Here is a 26,922-nt window from a genome sequence, read left to right as displayed (position 1 = left end):
CAGTGATGTGCTGACTTTACTGATTAGGGATAGGCTCTTTTACTCAGAAGGCGGGGCTTCGTTCGATAGGGCGGCCATATTGAGCATGGCATTCTTCCCCATTCAAAACTATACAAGTGACATGTCTTGTATAGTTTTCTATAGTCTTTGTAATAGCCCAACCGATATGCTAATTGTCAAAGAGACAAGTCAAGTTGAAGTTGAGTCAAAATAATTTATGGCCTCAAGAAGAAGGTATAATGATTTTAGGCCTCAAAATGTAAAAGTTATTAGCTGATTTATCAGGTTCATACTTTCAGAATGGTAGGTGGTGCTGTCACCAAACTTCAGAAGCATTATTGGAACCTGGTAGCAATTACGCTATGTTTTGCTACAAAAGGAAAAAGAGCTGTCAAGATACAGCATGAAAGTTTATTAAATTTTTTTATGGTGTAATTCGGTAATTTGACTGCTAAAATAAATAAAATAAAATAAAAAAATCCATCCAGTAACTTTTGTGAGGTCTGAAGTTCATATAAACAAAAAGCAGAAAAATGTTATGGCATTGGACAACTGAAACTGAAATTATCTGGACAATCAACTTGGAATAAGCAGAGAAAGCAGATAAAAAATTTAAAAAATTCTTCTAGCAGCTGCCATGACAGACGAACAAGAAAATTTGCAGATAGTACAGTAGAGGATATGCATCCGGGGCCACATTTATAAAAACAGTAGAAGAGTGATCCTACATATGCATGTACCATAGTTAGTGGCCATAACTACAAATTTCCTTGTCACATTTACTTAAGTTACATTTCCTTTGTTCCTTAAGGTGTAACAAAGCTTACATTCTTATATGTCGGGTATACATATGCAACTGTCCGTAGGCGATGTATTTGCCAACGCTGGGATTTTCTGTAAAATGTGCCAGTTACGGATGAATTTGGCTGAGCGGATCCACAACAGCTTTGGCACCAATTAATGCTCTATTTTTATGAATCGTTATTATTGTTCTGCATTCTCATTGGTTTGTTGGCATGTAAGTGTTTTTATTTACAAAAAAAGCTTTCCGTAATCTGCTTTCCCAAGCAGAAATTTGAGTTGTTGCTGCCAGAACTCGATTACCAAAAAATACATTGTATATGATGGCAAGCTAATGAGACTAATTAAACTTTTAAAAGTAGTTGCAACTATTTTCATGTTTTCTCAAGCAAAGCAAATTTTGAAAGTCCACTAAAAACATCTTTGCACATTTTTTTTTGGCATAGAGTATGTTGAGGGGATGCTTATGCATTTTCTTAAGGAAATCATATAATTAATGCATTAATTTCATTGACAAATTGAACACATTTTTTTACGTTAGATTAGTGGTTTATATGGGTGCAGAAAAGGTATGCATGCTCTTTAGTTCGCATACACATTATATTTTTTTATTATTTTTATGTCAGTTTTTGCCCTTTTTACGTGGGATGAAATCCATGGAATTTAGGATCAAATCCAATTGTATGAGGGTTTTATAAATTAGGCCTCTGGGCCCTAATAAAATTAATAAACCAAGTAAGAATTTGTGATACAAAAAAAAAGAAAAAAAAAAAAAAGAAAATATGAGATGTGAATAGTGAATAACAATGAGACTACAGTATAGGCGCCATTCATTACTATTTTTTACTGGCAGTTAGCAGCCTCTCTCTCTTACTCTGTCAGTCTCTTTCTTTTGACCAAATTCAAAGATTAATGACAGTGCCAATGCCTGCCTTGCATTTCAGCTACACAATCACACTCTTGCTGGGTTTGACTCCATCCCTGTATGAGCTTCGTGCAATGCAGAGATTCACTAGAGTGCCTGAAGCACAGGCGGAAGCCACAGCACCAGATGTTCACCCTGATAACTGTTTTTTTTTCATCCCATATTTACTGCCTCACTTCTTGTATCTCATGCATTGTGTGTTGCAATCTATGTGCAATGTGTTTTTAAAAGGGACGGCATGGTCAGTGTCAGGCCATATGTGAAGCCCTGTGACGTTAATTTGATCATAAAAGATTAATGGGGCTGCCCAGAATGGCGTCTCTGTCCCCGCTGTGTTGGATGGTGCTAATGATCCGGATTCAATACTCGTCCCTCAGGTCTGCACAAAGAAGTGTTACTAGAAATCTTATCTTGTGCTGCTTGTATAACAAATTTTTCTAAATGTATGCCACAGTGACAGTTGTAAGACAAAAAAAAAAAAAAAAAGAATTCACACAAGATGGGTTTATCTACGATCTTCATCTCCCCGGCTAGAATATTGATTTCTACAGCTTGCTTCCAGGTATCTAAGTGCCTTAGGAGCATGTAACCGCAATCTCTGCTAAACACAATTTAGGTCACACACTCTAGGAACTTTTTACACTTTTTGATACATGAAAGCAATAAAACAGTTTCACAGGCAGAATGAACTGCTTTTGTGCTTCTGGTAAGAGGTCTACAGACTTTATAAAGAGAGTGAATAACAGCACTGCAAAATACACTGTATGGCCAAAAGTACATGAACAACAATGTTGTAATTTACAGGTCTGGCAAGGCCCCTTCCTATTTAATGCACAGCGCTCAAAATTAATTAATAAAAAAAAATAGCTATATAACTTTTGACTATTTATATTTATATATACTAGAGGTGACCAAACCTTTTAATATGAAGAGCCAAAAATCAAACTTGATTTAGGTCCGTGGGCCAAAAGTTAAAGGGTTACTCCACCCCAAAATGAAAATGTCACTTGCCCCTGTTGTTCCAAACCCGTAAAAGCTTTGTTTGTCTTCGGAACACAATTTAAGATATTTTGGATGAGAACCGGGAGGCTTGTGACTGTCCCATTGACTGCCAAGTAAATAACACTGTCAAGGTCCAGAAAAGTATGAAAGGCATCGTCAAAATAGTCCATCTGCCATCAGTGGTTCAATCTGAACTTTATGAAACTTTATGAACTTTATCAAACTTTTCTTTTTTTCAACAATGAAATTCTCGTTGTTTCATAAAGTTCAGATTGAACCACTGATGTCTTTCATACTTTTCTGGGCCTTGACAGTGTAATTTACTTGGCAGTCAATGGGACAGTCACAAGCCTCCCGGTTCTCATCCAAAATATCTTAAATTGTGTTCCGAAGACGAACAAAGCATTTACGGGTTTGGAACGACATGGGGGTAAGAGATTAATGACAAAACTTTCATTTTGGGGTGGAGTAACCCTTTAATGTTACAATGTTAATGTAAAAGTTGTAACATTATATCCAATTATATTAAAATGCATTTAAAATGCATTAAAAATGTTAATAACAGATTTTTGTTTTTTACATTTTAAATTATTTTAAAATTAAATTCAATACTATTTTTTGACATTTCAATGCAAAAAGAAACAAACAAACAAAAAGTTTATTTAGTGTGTGTGTGTGCGTGTGTGTGTGTGTGTGTGTATGTGTGTATATGTGTGTGTGTTCAAACATTGTACAGTTTTGTGAATGAAATTAATACTTTTATTTAGCAAGGATGCAATTAATTGATCAAAAGTGACAGCAAAGACTATACAAAAGATTTCTATTTTAAATAAATGCTGTACTTTACTTTCTATTCATCAAAGAATAACAACAAAATGTATGGTTTCTACAAAAAATATTAAGCAGAACAAATGTAGAACAAACTGTAGAAGAACTTGTAGAAAAAAAAAGAAAATAAATATTATTAGAACAAGATGAACATAGAGGTAAAATAAGTCTATGTTGGCAATGATAAAGAATAGATGGATTAAACTGCAGAATTTGAATGAGGAGATTCCTCCTGAGACAGAAGAAGAGTATTACTCTCCTCCCAGACTCCAACAGGCCAGTGAGGTCATTTTACCTCTTCAAATCACCAGATAACCCTGTCCAGTTGCAACTTGCAGACATATTAATGCATGGCATAAAGCAGGAGGGGGAAAGGCTTGGCAGTCCCTCAGTGCTTTCCTTCAGTTGTTAAGTGCTTATCCTGCAGGCTTTAAGTCAGATTTATTTTCTGATTATCTGCAACTATATGCAAGCCATTGTTGCCACCTGCCATTCTAAGAAGTTGTTATCGTTGTTGACTACTATGATCACTTTAAAAGTGAAGGAACCAGAAAATAAATGAAACTGAACCAGAAATAAGCATTTTATTTCTTTGAATAAATAAAATAAATTTAAAATAAATATTTAAAATATTAACATTTAAAAAATAAAAAAATATGTAAATGATATATGTAAATCACCATGTACTATATATATATATATTTTTTTTTATTATTTTTTTTTTTTCAAGTCATGGGTTGAATATGTTGATGAATGACTTTCAGTTTCAGCTTTTCTGATTACTTTGAATGTTATGAATATACTTTGCTATAGTCAACCCCTGCTTTAATTCTATTTTCCATCCTCTGTAAAGGGAAAGTTTGGTTGTCCGATTTAAGTGAATTTTAGAATGACTCCGTCATGCAAAACCCTTTCATCACTTTGACAGGTGACGCAGATACTTCTGTTATTTTCATCATGTGAATCAATGTCTATGCACATTGCCAGTTTTCTCTCACTGAGTCATCACTGCACTGCATTCATCTTTTCTTGCGTCATCCACTCATATTTGAGAATAAAGACAGGAATTGGGCAAGTGGTCAAAGACTCACGCCTCAGAATTGTGTTTTCAGTTGACTTCATTCTGTGCCGCTGGATTTCCTGAAGACAAATGTGGACTTAAGTCATGTCAGAGAGCGTCAGCGTGGAGGTCTGCTGTGATTAGAAGCCTGCTCTGAATCGCCTGGATTTACACTGATGGAAGGATTACCATGAAAACAGGGAGATGGGGTTTTTCAAAGTACATAAATCCCACAATAATCCCATCCCACAGCATTCCCACCCACGTCCAAACACACAAGTACACACACAGGTACAGCTCTGCATCCCTTTCACAAACAGGGGTCGCATGAGCAAACAACACTGGGTGAGAAAATAATTGTGTGCAGACGTGGAGTAAAGAGGAAGTGTGAGGAAACAAAAAACTGCAAAAGGAAAAGGAACAAACCCAGAGAATCAGGTGTCAGAGGCGGCACCAGTTGAAGAAAGTCACTTAAATAGAAATCTATCTTGAGATATCTATTTAAAAGTAGACTATACCATGGATTTCTGCAGCATGGAAAGAAGTTAAAAATATATATGCACATTATAAAACAATTGTAAGAGAAAAACTATTTCTAAAATCACAGAAATAAAACAAGGTCATGCAGCTAGGCCTGGGCGATATAAAAAAAAAAAAAAAAAAAAAAATTTTTTTTTGAATTTTTTGAACTTGTTCATTACTTCAACCAGTTATTGTCGATTGGATTCAAATAAGGAAATGTAAAATATAGTAACAATAATAAACAATGAAAAAAATACAAAACCTAATAGCAACAACAACAATAACAAGCAATATTTCCCTATATATTCTGTACTAAAATACTTAATGATACGCTTGTCAGAACACGTACTGGCCAAAAAAAAACATTATTTATTAAAAAAATTGCAATATTCAGAATTCTGCTTAATTTTATATTTCCAAAAGAATCAACACGAACAAACTCTGTCATTCTTGTACTTGCAGTTTTGTACCAATCATTTTTTTTCTAAATCAGCTATATTCATGACATTAGTTTCCAGACAGTAAGTTCTCATCAGCAAGCAGCAGTGCTTTATGGGAAACTTGACTCATCTGAGGGAATATCCATCATAACGGAGCCACTTGTTATGAATCATTACTGCAAACACTACCACAGAGTTGATGTGGGATGCGGTCCGCGCCACACTGCTGATTATTACATCTCTGACTGCCACTTTCCATGTGACAAATCAATACATGGGAAACTCTATTGATCAGGAAGCTACATTCCAGTGTATTCATGCCCTGAGAGAACCAGACAAGATGAGCTTCTCATTGAACTGCGAAATAGGTGAGAGTTCTTGGAAAATAGACTTCATTTTCTGTTGTGTTCTAAAATCTATTGAAATCACTCATCCGACAGTCAGCCGCGGCTGATGAGAGTCCCTCGCACTCCAGTGTGCACATATGCAGGCAGAGATGTAACCATAGTGATATGCATCTTTGCTCAAGACCTCACACTCAAACAAGACATGACATCTGACCACAGTGACAAAAGCAAATCCTAATTCTTGTGTAAAAAATGATCACGGCGATCACTTAAAATGAAAGGATGTTTGTTTGGTCTATTTACAAGTGGGTCTTAAGTTAGTCACATTAGCAAAATTTATTCAAAATTTTGAGAGCTAATAAGTCCAACAGTATTGTAGTGATGATTAAAATGCTGCTTAAATTGTGGTCACATCATGATAATTTTGGCAAAATTTTGCAGACAAAAGGTCCATTTTTCTTTTATAATTACTGTACTTTTAGTGTATTTTACACAAAAGTAACTTTAAAACCATGTATCTTTCTGTTGGTCAAAACAGTGCAAATTTGCATGCATGAGGTTCTATAAGTCTTTTTTTCTTGCATTTCTGAGTTTATATAATGAAATTCTGACTTTTCCCCCACAATTGTGAGGAAAAACGTCAGAATTATAAAATATAAACTCAGAATTTCCATATTAAAACTACATTTTGAGACGTAAACTTGGAATTGCGAGAAAAAAGTCTTTATATCTCATAATTCCAATTTGTGATATACAACGTTGTAATTATCTTTTTTAATATATAATGCACTGAGAGAAAAAAAAAAAATAATGATGGCCTGTCCTTTAAAAATGTTCATAATAAAGAAAAAAATAAAACATAGATGATAGATTGTTAATAAAACATTTCTCGGCAAGGTTCAACACCGAATGAGTCAATTTGCACATCCTTGAAGAGGCTGAGAATTCGAACAAAGAACATTTCTGTACATGTGTCACGGGTTGGTGATGCAGATGGAATGATCACGATGGAGATAACAGAAAAGTCTTTTAATTAAGTAAATTCAAATACAAATAGTACAAGCAGGAGAACCAACTTAACATAGATGAGAACGGACCAAGGCTTAACTTAACAAGAACAGGAAAATAACCATATAAGGAAACTCAGGAAGAAGGACAGGGGTAAAACATGGAAAAACAAGTCCAAAACCCTGACAACATGTATGAATGACAGGATGAATGAACTTGCATGAATGCAAGTAACTTCACTAAATCGTTTCTTTATGAAAGGAAACAATGGTCTGAACTGAATGATGTCAGGTGACAAGGGATAGTTCACCCAAAAATGAAAATTCTGTCATCATTTACTCACCCTCAAGTAGTTCCAAACATGTATGAATTTCTTTGTTCTGAAGAAAGTTTGATTTTGAAGAAAGTTTGTAAACAGGCTGTTCTGGGGCACCATTGACTTCCGTAGTAGGAAAAAAAATACTATGGAAGTCAGTGGTGCCCCAGAACTGCTCTGTTTCCCACATTCTTCAGAATATCTTCCTTTGTGTTCAGCAGAACAAAGACATTCATACAGGTGAACTATCCCTTTAACAAGAGTGCACTAGTAAAAAGCAATGAGAAACCCAATTAACAGTGCATCTTACAGGTGATGCAGGCCATGCACCATGTCTAAAAGCCTCTGTGATCACTGATCATACACTTTTATGGCATCAAAAGAATAGACCGCATGACCTTCAAACACAGAAGCCAGATCGTATCCATCATAAGATTTAGCCTCAAAATAAATAGCTTTAAGGATTTATGGTTCTTCAGCATCCACAATACAGCCTTCTTATATAGCCTCACTGCAACATAATGATAAACTGATGTGCATAAAACATACACAACATACAGTGCAAAACATGCTCCTCTTGAAATAAGCAAAATCATTTAAACAGCAAACACTAAATTAAAATTAAGCAAAAAATAAGATCTGCCAGTGGGTTAAGCAAAATGACTTAAGAAGCCTAAATAGTCAGTAAAATCTATCTATCTATCTATCTATCTATCTATCTATCTATCTATCTATCTATCTATCTATCTATCTATCTATCTATCTATCTATCTATCTATCTATCATGTGTGTGTGTGTGCTGTCAAATAGCTTAATCGTAATTAACTGTATCCAAAATAAAGGTTTGTGTGTGCATAACATATGTGCTTGTGCTGTGTGTATATATACAGTATATGTACACACACAGCACAAGCACGTTGTTATGCGATTAATCATGATTAATCGATTTACGTTTGCCCACTGACAAAGAAATTATCAGTCTATAATGACGATACATTGATTCAGAGGAGCACTGGGTGAAAGTGTTGTGGTCAGATGAGACCAAAATCGAGCTCTTTGGCATCAACTAAACTCGCTGTGTTTGGAGGAGGAGGAATACTGCCTATGCCATTCCCACCGTCAAACATGAAGGTGGAAACATTATGCTTTGGGGGTGTTTTTCTGCTAAGGGGACAGAACAACTGCACCGCATCAAAGGGAGGATGGACAGGGCCATGTACCGTCAGAGCCAGGGCATAGAAAATGGGTCGTGGATGAGTATTCCAGCATGAAAATGACCCAAAACACACGGCCAAGGCAACAAAGGAGTGGCTCAAGAAGAAGCACATTAAGGTCCTGGAGTGGCCTAGCCAGTCTCCAGACCTTAAAGGGATAGTTCACCCAAAAATGAAAATTTTATGTTTATCTGCTTACCCCCGGGGTATCCAAGATGTAGGTGACTTTGTTTCTTCAGTAGAACACAAACGAAGATTTTTAACTCAAACCGTTGCAGTTTGTTAGTCCTATAATGCCAGTCAATGGGCACACAATCTTTGGGAGAAAAAAAAACATGCACACACAAATCCAAATTAAACTTTGTGGCTCATGACGATACATTGATGTCCAAAGACACAAAATGATCGGTTTGTGCAAGAAACTGAACAGTATTTATATAATTTTCTTTTTTCTTTTTTTTTTTGCCAATCCATTCAGAACCCTTTTCTCTGTCTGTATCTTTATCTAACTGTTTAAGAAAGTTAAAAATGGCTTATTTTACTTGATCATAATAGACAAATATTGCAGTTTGGGTTGACATTTGACAACCTTTGACATTTGATATGTGGCTATGTTACAGCTCCCCTTTGAAGCTCTTGTGCTTTTCTCCTTTTCCATCGCTCCAATCCTATTCTGCTCACAGGTGATTGGAAACAAGTTTTGTTCCCACTTTCGTTGCAGTTTGCAAATTTTTGTAAAATAGCTTCTGTTTTTTTCTTTTCAGATAAAAGAGTGGTTTCAGTATAATATGTTGCAGGCTCATTTATTGGTAACAAATAATTGATAATAAATAATATTGATGATAATAAATCATCAAAAATATATATATATTGGGCTTGTTTTTGAAGCTGCGGTTGCTTATTTGTCTCGGGAGAGTTGACAATTGTGGTTGTATGATATTTTTGTGTTTCCGTGATGTGAAAAGATGGCATGAAGAGCTTGCGCGGTCTTTCACTTTTATAAGCCATGCTTGTAACGTAATGTAAACCACATTAATACGCTTATTTGAAGTTAACAGGGGTGCGTTGAATGGGTTTTTGCGTATGTAAACTTTTGCAATTGTCCCGTGAAGTTAAAAGACCAACCAGCAACGCTGAAATCTCAATTCTCAAATGGGGCTAATTCCAAAAGGCGTTTCTGTCCATGAATGAAGGGGAGTTCGTTGTTCCGAATGAGAATAAACAACTGAATCCTTTCACAAGCCGTTATCAAAGCAGGGTACGTCTCAGTCAGTTCCCTAGGTAGTGAATCACTAGATCGTGCACACGAGTCCCTGCAGTGGGACTAAACATTGGGACAATTGATCAATCAATTTGTAACACGTCACCACTGGTATTTCTCAACAACAGGCAGGACCTTTATATTTTGATATTAGTTTTATGTTGTTTAAGGTAGACTTATAATATGAAATGTGAATATTCTGTTACAAATCCTTGCAACTAATGAACAGTAAACATCAATGCTCCCTGTGTTGTGCGATGGATTGTGTGCCAAAAAAATAAAATGGTTACAACTTCTGTTTCATCACAAATTTAATTAACTGATATTACATTTTAAATTATTTAAAAGGCATCATTTCATTTTTTGACATAAATTGTACTTTTCTTTCTCCATCAGGGTGTGGCCAAAGGTTTCATTGGTGCTTTCTCATCATTGCAAGTCACAACCTAAATATGAGACATATTAAAAAAATAATAATTTTTACTTTATTTTAAAGTGAAACAGAAAAGAAATTACTCTCACATCTTATCAAATGTCAAAGGTTGTCAAATGTCAACCCAAACTGCAATATTTGTCTATTATGATCAAGTAAAATAAGCCATTTTTAACTTTCTTAAACAGTTAGATAAAGATACAGACAGAGAAAAGGGTTCTGAATGGATTGGCAAAAAAAAAAGAAAAAAAAAGAAAAAAAACTTCCCTCTAGTTACAGATTTCTGTTAATTACTGTTCTAATGTTTAATAATAGGAATTAAAATAAAATCACTCTAGGGTAGTCGTTAATGACTCATCCTCATTTATCGTGGAAAAATACAGTTATAAATGATGATTTCCTTTTATGAATGATCAAAGTTTCCCAAGACTCTAAGCTCAATAGCACTTAATAGGAGAGAGAATGTCTACATACTGAGGAAATACTGAATATATAACTTTTGATTATATCTTTTTACATTCTCTTGAATCTCCTCTGGTGATCAGATGAAGATCATATACAGGTTCACTGGGCCTTCCCACACACCATTATTGTGACATGTATGATGTGTTATGTTCAACTGAAGGATTGGTTATACAAAAGCAGCCTTCAGAAACTGAATGAAAGTGTAAAGCAGGTGGATAGTGATCCGTCTTTCCTGGTTCAGGCATCTCAGCAGTAAACTGACAGGAGGCTGACACCTTTCTACACAGAAGACGCTCACAGCTGATTGAGGTGTGTGGAATGGCATTGATAGAAAGTACATGGACAGCTCATCTAACTCCTTTAAAAAGCTCAGGATGGCATCTTAAATGACCTTAAATGAACTGGCAGAAAGCAGATGGGCCCTATATGATTCTCAGACCCCAGGAATTATGAGCTTACCAGGCAGGATATTGACAGTTCTTTAGCAGACGCTGTCAATAGTCAGGCCACCCTCCCCTTCCAATCTCCAATCACTTTCATCAGCAATCATGAGCTCATAGCCTACAGGCTCACATACATAACGCTCAACTTAATTAACTAGCAATCAGGGTCACTGGAAAATTAGGAATTTTGAACTTTGTTAGGTCAATGTGACTCTTACTAAAAGTTCAAATAAGGCATTTCTCAAAACACACTTCTTTCATCGTTACTGTAATTCTTATTTACCTATGGAACTATTTATTATTTAACAATTAAATAATTCGAATAAAAATTAAAAAGGGTATTTCGATTCTCAAACTGCTAAGTTAAAGAAAACTAAATCAAAATCATAATGTTCATGTTAAGACTGCATAAAACATCTAAAACAGTGCATGACGTAAAATGAATTAAGCAAATTTCATATTTAGTGACACCATGGTTAAACAACCTTTTAAGTTGCAGAAATCACTTTATAATTATATAAACTGCTTGTCTGCATTGTGAACCAAAGAAAGCTGACCTAAATCCTTAGTTTAAAGCATCCGCCCCTTCGCTTTGTAACTGTAAAAAACGATAGTGATTTTAATAGTGAACGACAAAAAATGTAAAAATGCTTCGGTAAGTTTCTTAGTTTTTTTTTCTTACCAGTTATGTTCATTAGGGTTGCAAATTACATCTGATGTTGTTAAATTAATGTTTCTTGCATTATTTCAGTATCATATGCTTTTATGCTTTTATGTACGCAGCTCCGACTGACTGGAATCTTCTTCAGTTGAAACGGAAATTACTGTATTGCTGCCCATTTTGGCCAGGACACTCCTGCAAAAGAGATTTTTAATCTCAGAGAGTCTTTTCTGGTTAAATAAAATAAATAAAAATCATGTGTGTTACCATGATGGCGTTTAGTATATATGTGAATGACATTGTGCACTTTCTATATATATATATATATATATATATATATATATTAGTATTTTATTTCTCAGCTTGTGGAAAAGCTGTTTATGATGAGCTTTGGTTCATCATGTGACTTTCTCATCACCACCTGTTTTTGGTGGTTATCAGTGTATTACAAAGGTACTAAACAGATTTCAGTACTTCAATAGTTGGTAATGAAATGCGGCTTTTTAATGCAAATTTATGTTAAATCCATAAAACCTAAAATGTTGTTACCATATATTTTACTGTAAAATTCTGGCAGCCACAGCTGATGGTTTTATTAAATGAAATGAAATTAAATGTATGCACATTTCTGCCTCAGGGTAAACTGAAAAGGTAACTGTGAGAAGTTAAAAAAAAAAAGTTGTAATTGACATATTACTGTAAGTAACATAGGGCCACAAATTTGAGAGATAATGTCATATTGTGAGAACTAAAGTCACACTTTCAAGATACGTAAATATAGTCTCATATAAAGTTTTCAAGATAAATTACAAGATAAAAATCTTTTTCTTTTTAATCTACGACATAAGCAGACTTTCATATTTTTATTTACTCCCCAATCAGACTCTTTTCTGCATTATCCTGAAGGCTATCTTTCTGGATACTAGAGTAATTTCTGTGCTTCATTTCTCCTAGAGCATTGTGGCTATGTATAGATCTGTCACCTCTTGTGCTGTTTGCACATGGGAATAATTGTCTCTTGAATGCACACTGCCTCAGATTCACTCTGGTCTGGAGAGAGCACTCGTGCTAATGCTTATCAACTGTTACAGGGCTCCAGGCTTTTGGAGCTGTGAGTGTGAATGGCACAGACAGAGATTTTATTAGCCGTATCAGGAAAGATACTTCATAATTCCTTTGAGTTTTGACTAAGCACTTGAAAAAGCATGACATTACCGTTGCGGGAACTCAATCTGATTCTCACACGTTCTGTTGCAGGGTTGTGACTACAGCACCACCTGATGGAGGCGAGGGCATATGCTAATGAGAATAGGATTATTGTTATGGAAGACTTTCTAAAGCAGAAACTTGAATCTGACCTTATTGGGTTTAAAGTTAAACTCACCCAAGTAAGTCTCAGATTTGCTAAACTTACAGCTAAGCAAAAATAAGTGCCATGGAAATGAGCTCTTTTAAGATTTTATTTATTTTTTGCATTGTCCCTTTTTTCTTGAAATTTCACAAACTAGTGACAAGGTGACAGCCTGGCTACAGCTGTTGCTAAGCAACACAATTGCTTTGCAGTCATGAGGGAATTTTTCTGTCCAGTCTGGCTTTTGAGTGAAGCACATTGCTTTGCAGGACTCCAGCAACAGACATTCACTTCATTACCAACACTGGACTAATATCTTAATAGCTGGCTGACAATTAGAGCATGGTATGTGGCGTTTTCATGTTTTCTGAACCAATGAACGTATCCTGTGTGACAAACATGCTGAACGCAGCAAATTAATGAATTTCCATGGAAGGCTCAGTGTGTCTCTGGAAACTCATTAACATGAACTAATCATACAGATCACATTCACCTGCCTGAGCGTCTACATTCCCAAAAGTTTTGTGAGATACCTCGGAGATGAATAACATTTTGGATGATATAGTCTTCCTGTTGTGATGGACTTCATGTACACTGTTGTTCAAAACTCGGAGACCACTAATGAAAATGCTTTTATTTTGCAGTCTGATTGAACATACTTGATGTGCATTGAGCAAGATTCTCCACAAACTGTCGCCATAACAGTCAAAAACTGACCATAAAGACATTAACTAAAAAAAACAAAAAAAAAAAAAACATTTACTTCAATACATGCAATACCTTCCCTTGTGGCAATACGGAGAATGAAGAATGGTTAACACGTCACGTCACTTTACATTTTTTAAGCCCAAAGTAGGCCTATACTTTTTCCCATAGCAAGGCTATGTGTACAGTATGAGTGATGTAAATTTCATTATTAGTATACTACACACATACTGTATGCGCAAATTTTCCGAATGGCACGCTCATCTTGTTTTTTTTTTACACTAATTAGTTTGTCCACAACGTGGCAACACTGGCCCAGTTGCACAGTCGAAAAAGAAATGGAAGAGACTGAATAACAATAAACTACTTGAGACTGCAACAACCAGTGTTGGGGAGTAACTAGTTACAGTACATGTAACAGAATTGTCACGTGTCGACCCGTCTGAGTTCCTGTTTGTCCTTATTTGGTTTAGTTCCTGTTCTTGTTTGTTAATTATCATTCATTGTCCCCACCTGATTTGAATTATGTTGTTTGCTCTTTTGTTCTCTTCCTTTTATAAGTCCTCAGTTTTCCCCTTGTCTTTGTCTCGTCTATCGTCAATAAATGGAAAGTGTGTTTATGTTTATTTCATTCTCCAAGTCTTTTATTTTAAGTTAGCTAAAACCACAAGCCCGTGACAGAAGACGAGACCAAACCAAGTATGGAGTTTGTGGACCGTTTCGCCGCCCTAGCCTTTCTGAAACTCCCCTTCTATGACTACGCCTGGAAATTCTGTCAACTCGCCACGGCGACGGCGTGGGATGACGCCACCATTATTGAATTGTTCCGGCTCGGAGCCAATCTCCACCGTCCCGTGGACCTCCCAGACACCACGGGATTGTGTTGGAGAGAAGCTATTTTTTGGTGTCTGGGAAGCGTCCGAGCCCGAGCCGGAACCAACCCGTCAGCCGCGGCTCCCCCTCGTCAGTCGTCATCCCCGGCACTCCCAAACCCGCTGCCGTTCGCGGCCACCGCCATGGCTGCCCGAGTCCCCGGATCCGCCATGGCCGCCCTAGCTCCCTGCTCCGCCATGGCCGCCCGAGTCCCCGGATTCACCATGGCCGCCGGAGTCCCCTGACCCGCCATGGCCGCCGGAGTCCCCTGTTCCGCCCTGGATGCCTCCCCAGTATCCCTGTCCTGCACCGACTTCCAGGGCACCCACCCCCCCTCCCCGGTGGTAGAGTTACGGCGCAGGACGCGCCTTCCGGGAGGGGGAGGTACTGTCACGTATCGGCCTGTCTGAGTTCCTGTTTGTCCTTATTTGGTTTAGTTCCTGTTCTTGTTTGTTAATTATCATTCATTGTCCCCACCTGATTTGAATTATGTTGTTTGCTCTTTTGTTCTCTTCCTTTTATAAGTCCTCAGTTTTCCCCTTGTCTTTGTCTCGTCTATCGTCAATAAATGGAAAGTGTGTTTGTTTATTTCGTTCTCCAAGTCTTTTACTTTAAGTTAGCTAAAACCACAAGCCCGTGACAGGAATTACGTAGGCTAATTTAATTACAAAATAAATGTAACTGTAATCTGTTATACATGCCAGTGTTTTCTGTCTAAGCTATGCAAATATTTGATTTCAAAAACATTATCATAGCTATTAAACTATTTCTTGTTATGATTTTAAATCTTTATTTAACCTCAGAATGATCTCAAAGTAAAAAGAGGTACTAAAGTCTGAATTTGTGGTGGCTGTGATTTAAATGATTCTAATCTTAATTCAAGTGATGAAGGATTTTGAAAGTCTGTTCTAATCAGTGTTGAGAACTGAAAGGTTAACCCTGCCTGCTTTAAATGTTTGAAAATGATTAACAGTTGAAAACTTTTGTTTGAAATTTAGAAAGGTAATCAAAAAGTAATCAAATGTAATCAGTTATATAACTTCAATAAAGTAATTGGAATAATTACACTACTTGTTACATTTTAAATAGGGTTACTTGTAAACTGTAACCTATTACATTTCCAAAGTAAACTTGCCAACACTGGCAACAACAATGGGGTATAAATGTTGAACACCACCTGAACAAACAAGAAAACAGGTCACATCACATCCGTTTGTAAGAGAAAGCATTTACAGCATTTAGATATAAATCTTCCGATGTGACAGAAATCGTTAATCTCATCTCCTTTGAAGTTTTCTTGAGTAAAACAGCTCCATATTTAAAGAAGCACATACAAAAGACCTGAACCAGAAGCATAGAGACCTGTTATACGGAAGTTTGTGCATAACCCCTATAGATGCCTGTGTTGATGAACACTTGTGTGAGGGGTTATAAGAGATTCCCACAATGCCAATTCAAATGTTCACAAAGACTTTTTATTGCTCACTGGATGAGGATGAAACTCTCTAGTGCACATGTGTCAAGTGCATGTGCTCACGCACACTATCAAACAGAATAGTTTTAAAGGTTATGCGTTTGCATCAAAACCAAAGTATACTTTAGCTTCAGAAAGCAACGACACACTTGTGTAGGAAGACGTGACTGCATTCACATTCTTCCATAAAGTGTATTCCAGTCTAGACAATTTGAGTGAAAAGTTTTACCCTTTTGCTTTAATGAGAGTAGAACTTGTGCTGCATGAACTTTACAAGTTCTTTACATGATCGTGTTCTCCAGCACTGATAATGGTCCAAAGAGCTTCAATCTAACCATCTTCACCAATTATCCAGATTAAAATTAAATTGGGAATCTCAGATTTTCAAAGTGGTCAATTGTAGTGGTGAATACAGGTAAAGAGAGGCACTTCATGATAATATGTGTGTAACACAAAAGAAGATATTTTGTTAAATGTTGGCAACCAAATAGATTTGTTTATAATTCCATTTCTCAAAATATCTTCTTTTAAGTTCCACTGTAAAATAAAATCAAACAGGTTTGGAACAACATGAGGGAGAGTAAATAATGACCATTTTTTGTTTTTGACCCTTCTGACCCTTCAGGTGGAAGAATAAAGCAATAAGCCCCAAGAAGCTGTGGTTTACAGTGAATTTATAACAGCTAAGGGGTGCTGTAAAACCCCCTTAACTGTTATAAATTCACTGTAAAACACAGCTTCACGGGCCTATTGCTTTTATAAAACAGTTATTCCATATACTTAGTAAGGTTTCACAAAATAAACAGAGAAAATAAGTGTAATGATATTAATAAAAACAGTAGGCTATTCTTCCACCAAATGATGTAGTTCCTCCAAAACAGTTGTGGTTGGAACAAAGTGATTGCCAAGCAACACACAAAGTAAACAAAGGTGTAGGTTTGTAGTGTAATTTACAATGGCTTCGAACGTGGCTCAACCAATCAGAAACGGAACTATCCGTTTTATAATATACATGTAACAATACAGGATTATGCTCAATGTCCTACTACACCTGTATTCACTCTATATTTGGGAAAACAGCTTAAGAAGTTCCACAAAAACCTCACAAAGGAGTTGTGCCTGTCCTCATCCGGTTTCACTCTGGGCTGAAGTTTTAGCACTCAGCTGAGAAACTCTCTTCAACTGACCAAAGGTGAAGCCTGTGGGATTTTCTGAGAGAGCGTGCAGAGGAAGAGGAAGAATGTAGGTGTATTTGCCACTATTTAGCATGCAAACCCCCTCACCCGCCCCTTATGGTACAATTTCCTGTGAATAAACCTGCTGTGAGATACAAACAAATAGATAAATAATGAAAAGCTCAAAGAACCAGTGGGCCAAAGAAGTCACGATTCATAGTCAGTCAAAGAGAGTAAAAATATCCCTCTGGTTTCTATTTCTCCCTTCCTCCTGTGTGAGGGATATTTTTAGCAACTCAAGACGTGTTTCATTGAGGCGGCAGGCCCACTCGTCTGTGGCTGAGTGCACGTGAGGCTGTGGCACATGTAGCGATGAGGAAGAGAGGAGGGGAGACGGATCAAGTGCGCATCCAGAGCTGAATCACCAGCTTCAGCATCACTTGGCTTTAAACAAATCCAAATGCTTTTGCAAGTTACACTCACATCCGTCATTCACAAGAAAACACCAGAAATGTGCTTGCATACACAACATTGACTCATATTGTAAGTTAGTTTTTTGTGGTCTTTAAAGGGCTCATGAATTGAGGTACCAAATTTTATAAGGGGTCATTGTACTATAAAAACACCCTTTAAGTGTGAAAACGTAAAACTTTCTTATCAGTCTAAAAACTGCTCATATTGAAGCTGTCAAATTATGACATCATATAGTGTGCCGAAAGACTGCCTCCGCAGAAGAAGATCAATGCCTACTTTAACATCACTGCCTCATTAGCAGTGGAAAAACACAAGTCTTTCCATTGCCTTCCTTCTGATCCTAACATTAGGAACGAGAGATTGTTTTGGCTTCACTTTTCAGAACGTGTGAAGCACACTTGGTATAAACACTAATACAATGTAATAACTCCCTCACTACCTGCTAACTACCTTACAAACACATACAGAATAAATATAAATGAAGATGATTAATTACTACGATGTTGCAGGCTGTTGTGTCCTTGGCATTTGAGGTGCAGGTTCGTTGTCTTCTGATTCAGGATCAGACACTGGCTCAAACATGTATGGCTGAATTTCACCAGCTGCCATTTCATTTAGTCATTTAGCAGACGCTTTTATCCATTTCTTAAAACAATTCCACATGTGTTATGATGGGGGCGTTGAAACTTTAATATGCAAAGCTGTTAGCCAATCATAGCAGTGGGCTTTTACTTCTGAGTCTAGAAGGCGCCACGCCCATCCAAACAGAGTATTTAGAAAAGGGGGTGAAAAACTGGACAGATAATAGTCTAATATTTATAAATTACAATTATTTTATTTATTTATTTATAATGTAAATCTTGTACATTTTATAAGTAGATCTCAGTACAAAACTAAAAAAAAATAAATAAAGAAAAATGTCACTTTTTGTTTCTTAGGTCAATTTTGAGATTATGGGCTTATTTTGCTTCTAGAACTTGTCTTCTTTCAGCATAATGGAAAGAAAACATTTAAAAATGTATTTTATTACTCATAATGTAGATGTAAGTTTTCATTCACCATGGAATTCTGACAAATATGCCAACAAAATTATGCAAGAAATTAGATGTTTTTTGAACATTTTGATCCAATGTTCAGATTTCTTTTCTGGAAATGTATGTAATTTAATTAGACAATCCCTAATTTGCACATTTAAACATTTCAGTCTTACTGTGATTAACAGGTGGAGAAAGTATAGTGATATCTGTTAGGTACATACAGTATGTGTTTTTATTCACCAGAAGTGTTTTGCCTTAAGGCAGATGATCTGAAAGAATTCAAACACCAGATCTAATTCAAATTTTGGATCTCGTTCAGCAAAATGAACAAATCTTTATTCAAGTCATTTCGTTCCTTTGAGCAGAATGAAATTAAAATGTGACATTTTCAATAGCCAAGTTCTCCAAACTTTGATCATATTCCATATTGAGAAATCATGATAATACCATCCGAAGACAAATTACGCCAAAAGATGAATGATTTTCCCCACTCATCTGTCTTTTTGTCATTGACTCCAAGCATTTTGTTTATGAAAGAAAGGATGTTGTACATGTCTTTGAGACAACTCGTTTGCTCTCAACTTACATATAGGAGTCATTTAAAATGAATGAATTGTTTATGAACGACCCATTACTAATCTTTAGTCTTAGTATATTGATCACAAGTGATACTTATTACAAAAATAAGGCTCATTTTGTGTTGTTTATTGTGTCTTATTGGTATAAATGTCATTTCAGGGTTTGTGTCCTGACCTTGCTCAAGTTTGGGTCTTGTTTAGTCTGGATCGTTATCTGAATCAAGGATATTCTTTGAACCACTGCTCTGATAGACTTTCATATTTCAGTTTTCTTCTTTCCAGTAATCAGCAATGCCTCTTTGCTGAAAAACTAAATAACATAAGTACATTTGGGTTCATCTATTTCCCTCTGGCAACATTGGAAAGGGCATCTCAAAACAGCAACGCATGCACAATAATGAAAAGCTTTGTTTTCCTGAGCCACATCCAGAAATGCTGTGGTGTGTGAAACACAGTTCATTTGAGATTCTGCAAATATTTCATTTTCTATCACTGTCATGAACTAAAGAGAAATGTGCAGTTTACCATTCTTTTCAGGGGTGAAAACCATTGAGCACTTCTTGTCAAAAGAAAGCATTCCAGGAGCACAAGTCTTCCTCTAGCAAAAAAAAAAAAAAAGAAGACAATCTTTTCTTCTGCATAAATAGATTGTCACAATGACAAGAACAGCTGTATTGAACTACTCACTGCAGGTGTGTCCTTCACTGGACTCAATTTCTAAGAACGTAATTTCTGTATACATTTACATCACAAAAACCACTGTTGAAAGGAGAGTATAAAAAAAAAGAAAGAAAGATATATTTATTTAAGACCATCTATACTGACACCTTGTGGAGGAAACTGTCTAAACAAATAAAAGTTGTGGTCATCATCGCCTCTCATCTGTTATTAGTGCAGTTCACTTTCATTCTGGTACAGAGGCAATCTATGAGAATAGAGGCAATCACCCAAAAAATGATCTACAACCTAATCCTTTAAAACATGAAAGATGAAATCAGTAAGTCTTTGAAGACCTTCTAAATCAGTGGTCTGGGGACCATAACCACAATTTAATATATCAATTTCTGTTATTAAAAAATTTGAAAACATGCACTTTCACCATAATTGCAGAATACATATTTTCAGTGCTCGTTTTGTGTCGGACAAAGCGGGCCGTTCAAATCAAAAAGACTGAGAACCACTGTTATAAATGGGCTAATCTGTAAAAAAAATAAAATAAAAATACATTTTGGATACACTGTAGAAATTGTAGAAAGACATTTTTGAAACTTTACTGGAGGTACATTATACTAGAAAATATTTTTAACGGTAGTTTTTCAATTTTAAAATTTCACGTTCAGTTGAATGTGTTTCTTGCAGTTTCTTTGTAATTGTTTGTGAGTTGTGTTCTGGGTGCATCTTGTTTCTACAGTGTAAAAAAAAAACTGAAGGACAATTCATAGTGTGCAATATGGCGGATGTAATAACGGCCAGCCTTTTTGATAATACTGTATGATGAGTGTGATGAGTTTCACAGTTTGTCATGTTTTGTATAATGTTGCATATCTGTTTGAATACACTACAGAAACATAAGCATGACAAACGCTTTTTGGACATTTTAGTCTATACCTAGGTTAATAAAGCAGGAGCTTTCATTGAAGATCATCATAAGCTGATTGGGAGGAATCTGGCATTGAGAGCTGCAATGAACAGCCCAAGCCACATCGAGGTGCTGATATACCCTCTCAACCCATGGCACAGCTCTTCTGTACTTTCCTTCTTTAGTAGAACTTACTGTATACTGTAGTTGAGCTGGCATGATGCAGTTTATAGCTGTTACAAATGTTATATCATTAGCCCAATGTTCATGTGAGGATTTTGATAATAGTATAAATTAAAATACCATTTTATGTAGACTGTATCATAAGACAAAAACTAATGTTTTTTATGGAAAAAAAACCCAACAACAACAAAAAAACACTCAGACACAGAGTGTAGGCGTTTGTGCAGCGCCCCTGCTGGAGTGCATTGGTAATAACTTTATTGCAAAAATACAAGTTCACTCAACCTCAAGCATTTACAAATGAGTCCCAAATGGAAAACCTTGAAATGCCATTTCATCTTTGAGAAATCCTCCTCCCACCAGCTACAACGCGCATTCAAAGGCTGTTAACTGTACAGACATTAATAAGTAAAGATTCAACAATTCAGCAGGAAATCATTTTCTTCCTTAGTATATAGGAAAAAAAAGAAAAAGTATTTGATTTTGTCCCAGTCTTAATCTTTGCTGGTAGTTCAGGAGAGAGCATTTTGCATAGCATACTCGTACACCACCTTTGCTACATTCTCAAAAATTCTTTAAACGAAAGGAAAGATGAATAAATGACAAAAAAAACAAATCTTTGTGTTAGAGCCAATCTTTGGTTAAGACAAAGTTAAATAAGATCTAGATCTCTGTAGATTATTTTAATTTCAGCACTCAAAGGCTTTTAATGAAAAAATAATACATATCACAGCAGAATATGATTAGAATGAAACTTTAAATACTGCATTAATCATATTATATTGTGATACGAAACATCTGTTGATCAGTATTGGAGTATCGTTCATATATCTCACGAATCCTATTATGTTTATTTGAATAACAGTATGAAAGCATTCCTTGCTCAAGGCCCCATATACATAATACTGTCCAAATTTCAGGCTATCTATGCTATCAGGGCCGAACATTCTTCAGCTGTGTTGATTAAAGTAAAATCTAGAAATAATATAGATTCTACAAAAATCGAATGGGATGAGACCCCTCAACTATTACAGGCCTGAAGATCCATCATGTGCCAGACTCATAGCTGTGGTTTCAGTGTCACTGCATGTTAAAAAAAAAAAAATCGAATCAAGTAAAATAAACAATAAAAAGGAAGCTTAACTTGGCATATCTCCCTGTATAAATGGGAGAACTGTCAATGGAATTAAAATAGCAGTTTTTCTCCAGCTTTACACTTCTGAAGTGTACTATACTTGTCTTAATGCAGATAATAATTATTACCACTAGAATTGATTAACATTCCATAACGTCATTACGTAGTTTCTCCATTCCTCTGTATATTTCTTAAGATGTTGTAGTTTTTGTTTTTATTAACAATAAATTCATTTGTTAGTGTATGTTCAGTCAAACATGTACACAGTCTTTGCCTGTAACACGAGACACAAAACAGCTGTGTGCTACAGGGAATGCCCGTATCAGAGAAATAGGAGGAAAAAGGTTAGAAGAGACAGTCTCATTCCACGCTCCGCACCAGGGCCGCAGATTTACATGCCTGCTCCGACAAAAAGCACCAGAGCTGAGATGACACCGTACAAAACATCTCGATTCACTTAGTACAGGTTGAAGTACTTAGCATCTACATGTACATGACATTAACCCATCCCGCTACCAAAAAACGTTCGCAGGAGAGTTGCTTGGGAAAAAATGTTCAGCAAAGCGACGACGATTCTGGGACGTTGATTTGCTGAGAACTTGCATCTGTGGAACAGGCGAGGATGAAAGGTAAAGAATGGTTTTAATACCCTATCGGCCAAAAGTTTGGAATAATTACAATTTTTATATCTCTTAAGCTCACTAACACTGCATTTATTTGATTAAAAATACTATAAAAACACTATGAAATATTATTACAGTTTAAAATAACTGTTTTATATTTAGATATATTTTAAAGTGTAATTTATTCCATTACTCCAGTCTTCAATGCCACATGATCCTTCAGAAATCGTTCTAATATGCTGATTTGGTGCTCAAGAAACATTTATTAAAGGGGTGGTTGATTGCGATTTCACTTTTTTTAACGTTAGTTAGTGTATAATGTTGCTGTTTGAGCATAAACATTATCTGCAAAGTTGCGATGCAACGGAGATATCGTCTTTTAAAAATCTGGCGGTTTAATGCCTACAAAAACAGCTCGTAGAGACTACAACGAGTTACTTCCCGGGTTTGTGACATCGCAAACCCAGACAAACCCCACCCCCGGGAACATGCAACAAAGGGGGCGAGGCCATGCTGCGCTGCTTTAGAGAAGAGGAAGAAAACTAGGGGTGCACGTAAAAATCTATTCATACATGAATCGCGATTCTGTCTTCTAACGATTCTAACGAATTCACAAGTTTCAAAATCAATGTTCTAAAGCAGCGGTTCTCAATCGTGTTCCTCATGTCACCCTGCTCCGCACACGCTCTGCATCTCTCTCTCTCTCATTCAGATCATCAGCTCAGCTCCAACAATGAACTGTTCCATTTATACACTTATTTTCACACAGCTATGAGAAGCATTATACATGGAGGCGCATGCGGTTGCCGTATTAAAGCTTTAATCAGGATAAAACCGTATATTAAAAGCTAACAGATGCATTTGCATTTACAAATAGCAGCGTATCTAAAAGTATGAGACAACAACAAACAAAAAACATACTGTTAAGAGCCATGCTTGCACAGGTTCTGCGTGATCCTCTTCACTAATATTCTCTGCGTCTCAATTGGGCTCAAATTGATAAGCAATATAGACGACGCCATTGTTTACAATACAACCGGAGCACATGCCGCTGAGGTGAGGGGCAGGACATTTAGACGCACACTAGATGCGGTTTAGCCAATCACAACACACTGGACCAGCTAACCAATCTGAGCCCATTGCGTATTTTTGAGGGTGGGGCTTCATAAAAGCAGGAAATGATCAGCATGTTTATAGGAGAAGGGACAGAGCGGTGTGGAATAAAGGTAAATTATGTGAAAAATAATGCGGTTTAATAATGTTTTTTTTGTTGTTTTTTTTAACGAAGCATTAACACGTTAGACTGCACCTCATAAACACAATCAAGCCTAGAAAAAAACAGTCAACTACCCCTTTAATATTATTATAATCAATGTTAAAAACAGTCAAGCTGCTGAATATTTCTTTTGAAATACATTCAAATGAAAAACAATGCTTTAAATTGTAATAATATTTCACAATTTTACTGTTTTACTGTATTTTTGATCACTTGAGACATCTTATTACAAAATATTAAAACATCTTAATCATTCCAAACTTTTGACCTGTAGTATAAATGAGGGCAGGGTTACAATAAGCCCCTCCCCTTTTACCACCCAACACATGCACACACGCATACACACAAACACACATTTACCGTCTAGTGCAGCAAGGAGGTACCGTATGCTTCTCCTCTGTAGTTAACTGAATGTTGGGGTTAATTAAGTTAAGTGCTCTGGGTTGGATGGCTCACTGCGGGAGTCCAAATCTGGACCCCACGCTCCTATCATTGCATGCTGCAGGTCTGACTATAGGTTAGTCGTACACACACCTCAGCCCCAAAGAATCACGCCATCCCAGTGCTCATAAATAAATAAAAAAGTTGGTATCGGTGTCTCTTTCCTTCATGCTGTGGATCGAGCTTCAGGGGCTTCTGCATGGAAAGATTTACCGACTATAGCAGGGTAACGGAAAGGCATCATCCCAGGAACAATACAGAGCGCAGGGTGATTGAGGATGGCATCAGGTCTCTGGACGTGCTCCTTCCAGTTCTCCAGGAAACTGTGAAGAGAATGGGATGGGGTGTGCAGAAGGGTCATCCAGGGGACCAAACGCATCTGTGGAAATGTTCCAGGGCTGGAAGACCTGGTCCAAAGCCAATTGGTTGGGTGAGAACTTCAGAGACGATGTCTTCCAATGCACCTCACTGCTGGAGCGTAGTGCTTCCCACTGGAGACAGCTTGACGCCGGTCAAACATAGCCAGAAACTCGGAGAACCTCTGGAGATGTCCTGCAGTGGGGTAGGATGGAGTGTGAAGGACAGGAACCAGACCAATCAAAGAAAAAAAGCAACAACGAAAGAGGAGCTCCTTCAACAGCAGGAAACGAAAATGAAGCGAATGCAGACTGTTTAGCAGGGGGGCCACTGGCACCTGGACTCATTTGCAATGCAATGGCAGAAACATGAATGCGGAACAAGAGGGAAATGGCCCTTTGAATGGAGGAGGTGGTTATGAATGTGGAAAGCGAGAGTGAGCTTTACCTGGGGCCTCTCTGGAAGGCCCAGGCTGCTGAGACGGGGGTGAAGATGATGGAAGGAGATGAAGATAGCTGGGTTGGAGCAGATGGAGGTCTGAATGAGACAATGGAAACTGAAGGCAACTAGGTGAGTACATGGAGTTGTGATATGACGTAACCCCGGAGTCCCCCAGCTAGGTACACACACAACACACACATACATTGATATGCACAAGGCCGAGGAAAAACACAAGTGCATTCAGTCAAAAGAGAGAAAAAGAGGAGAAGAGAGGGGGAGGATGGGGAGAGGGGAAGAGATGGGGAGCACAAAAGTAAGGCACGAAAAGAATCAGGGGCCTCATTTATAAAATGCAAATAAGATCAGATTTGATCCCAAGTCAAAAATGAGGAACAAATTGAGATTTAAAGGGATAGTTCACCCAAAAATGAGCACTCTGTCATCATTTACTCGCTCTCTTATGGTTTCAAACATGAATGACTTTATTTCTTTCTTCTGTGGAACAAAACAAGATATTTAAAAAAAAAAAAATGTCTTTCATTGTATAGACAAAAGCAGTTAAAACATTCTTGAAAATATCTTCTTGTGTGTTCAGCAGAAGAAAGAAAGTCATACAGGTTAGGACTAAATTGAGGGTGAGTCCATGATCATATTTTTCATTTTTGGGTTAACTTTCCCTTTAAAAGCAGAAACTGACGTGAAAATGTTCTTACACGAACTGCAAGTAAAAAGCAGCCATTCAAGCTATTTTTATGATAATGCACTGTTATGCCAGAGCACGTGCAGTGATGCAAGAGCAAAAAGTCAGTGAGTCAGTGAGCGAATAAATTAATGAAATGAGTAACCACAATTACATGCACAATAATATACTAATAAATTACTATTATTCATGCATCATTATCAAACAAATCATACATCATATTTTTATTTACATTACATTTTATATATATTTTTTCATATCTACAAGAAAGATAAATCAATATTTAAAAAAGTTAAATTATTAAGTAATTATTAATTAAATTATTAAGAACACAACATAATAAATGGCAAAATTGGGGACTGGTGAATAGTGCAAAAAAAAAGTGCTGTTTATTTGCTATTTATTTGAAACTCTCAAATGCTTTACACTGGGTAAACCACATTTCAGAGTTTAATGGTTTAATGAGTTTAAAAGGTTTAATAAGAACATGGTCTGAAAAATAATGTGCATGTAAATGAGATGAATGAAAAATTTATAAAAAATGGATCACTGACAGTATAATGAATTTAATATGTATATATACAGTATGGCCAGCCACTAGAATCTAGTAACCAAATTTGCTGCATTACCTTTTTCATATACGCTCATTTATGTACAGAATACTTTAATAAAGCGAGAAGGATTTAGGAACATTTTTTATGTGCACACGAATGCATTTGGGAAGATGACTATATGCATGTCTTTATAAATGAGACACCAGGCCTCTTTTCAAATGTAGTGAAGCTACAGCATGT

General features: G+C 36.5%; 1 protein-coding gene across 11 annotated transcripts in view; it reads right to left on the bottom strand.

Moving 5' to 3' along the window:
- usp54b (ubiquitin specific peptidase 54b) overlaps positions 1-26,922 on the bottom strand; it is a 162,314-nt gene that overhangs the window by 34,831 nt on the left and 100,561 nt on the right. The window lies entirely within an intron of this gene.

This window comes from Onychostoma macrolepis, chromosome 12 (assembly GCF_012432095.1).
Source record: "Onychostoma macrolepis isolate SWU-2019 chromosome 12, ASM1243209v1, whole genome shotgun sequence".
NCBI lineage: Eukaryota > Metazoa > Chordata > Actinopteri > Cypriniformes > Cyprinidae > Onychostoma > Onychostoma macrolepis.
The sequence above is the reverse complement of the archived record's forward strand: the minus strand, read 5'-3'. Positions and strand labels throughout refer to the sequence as shown.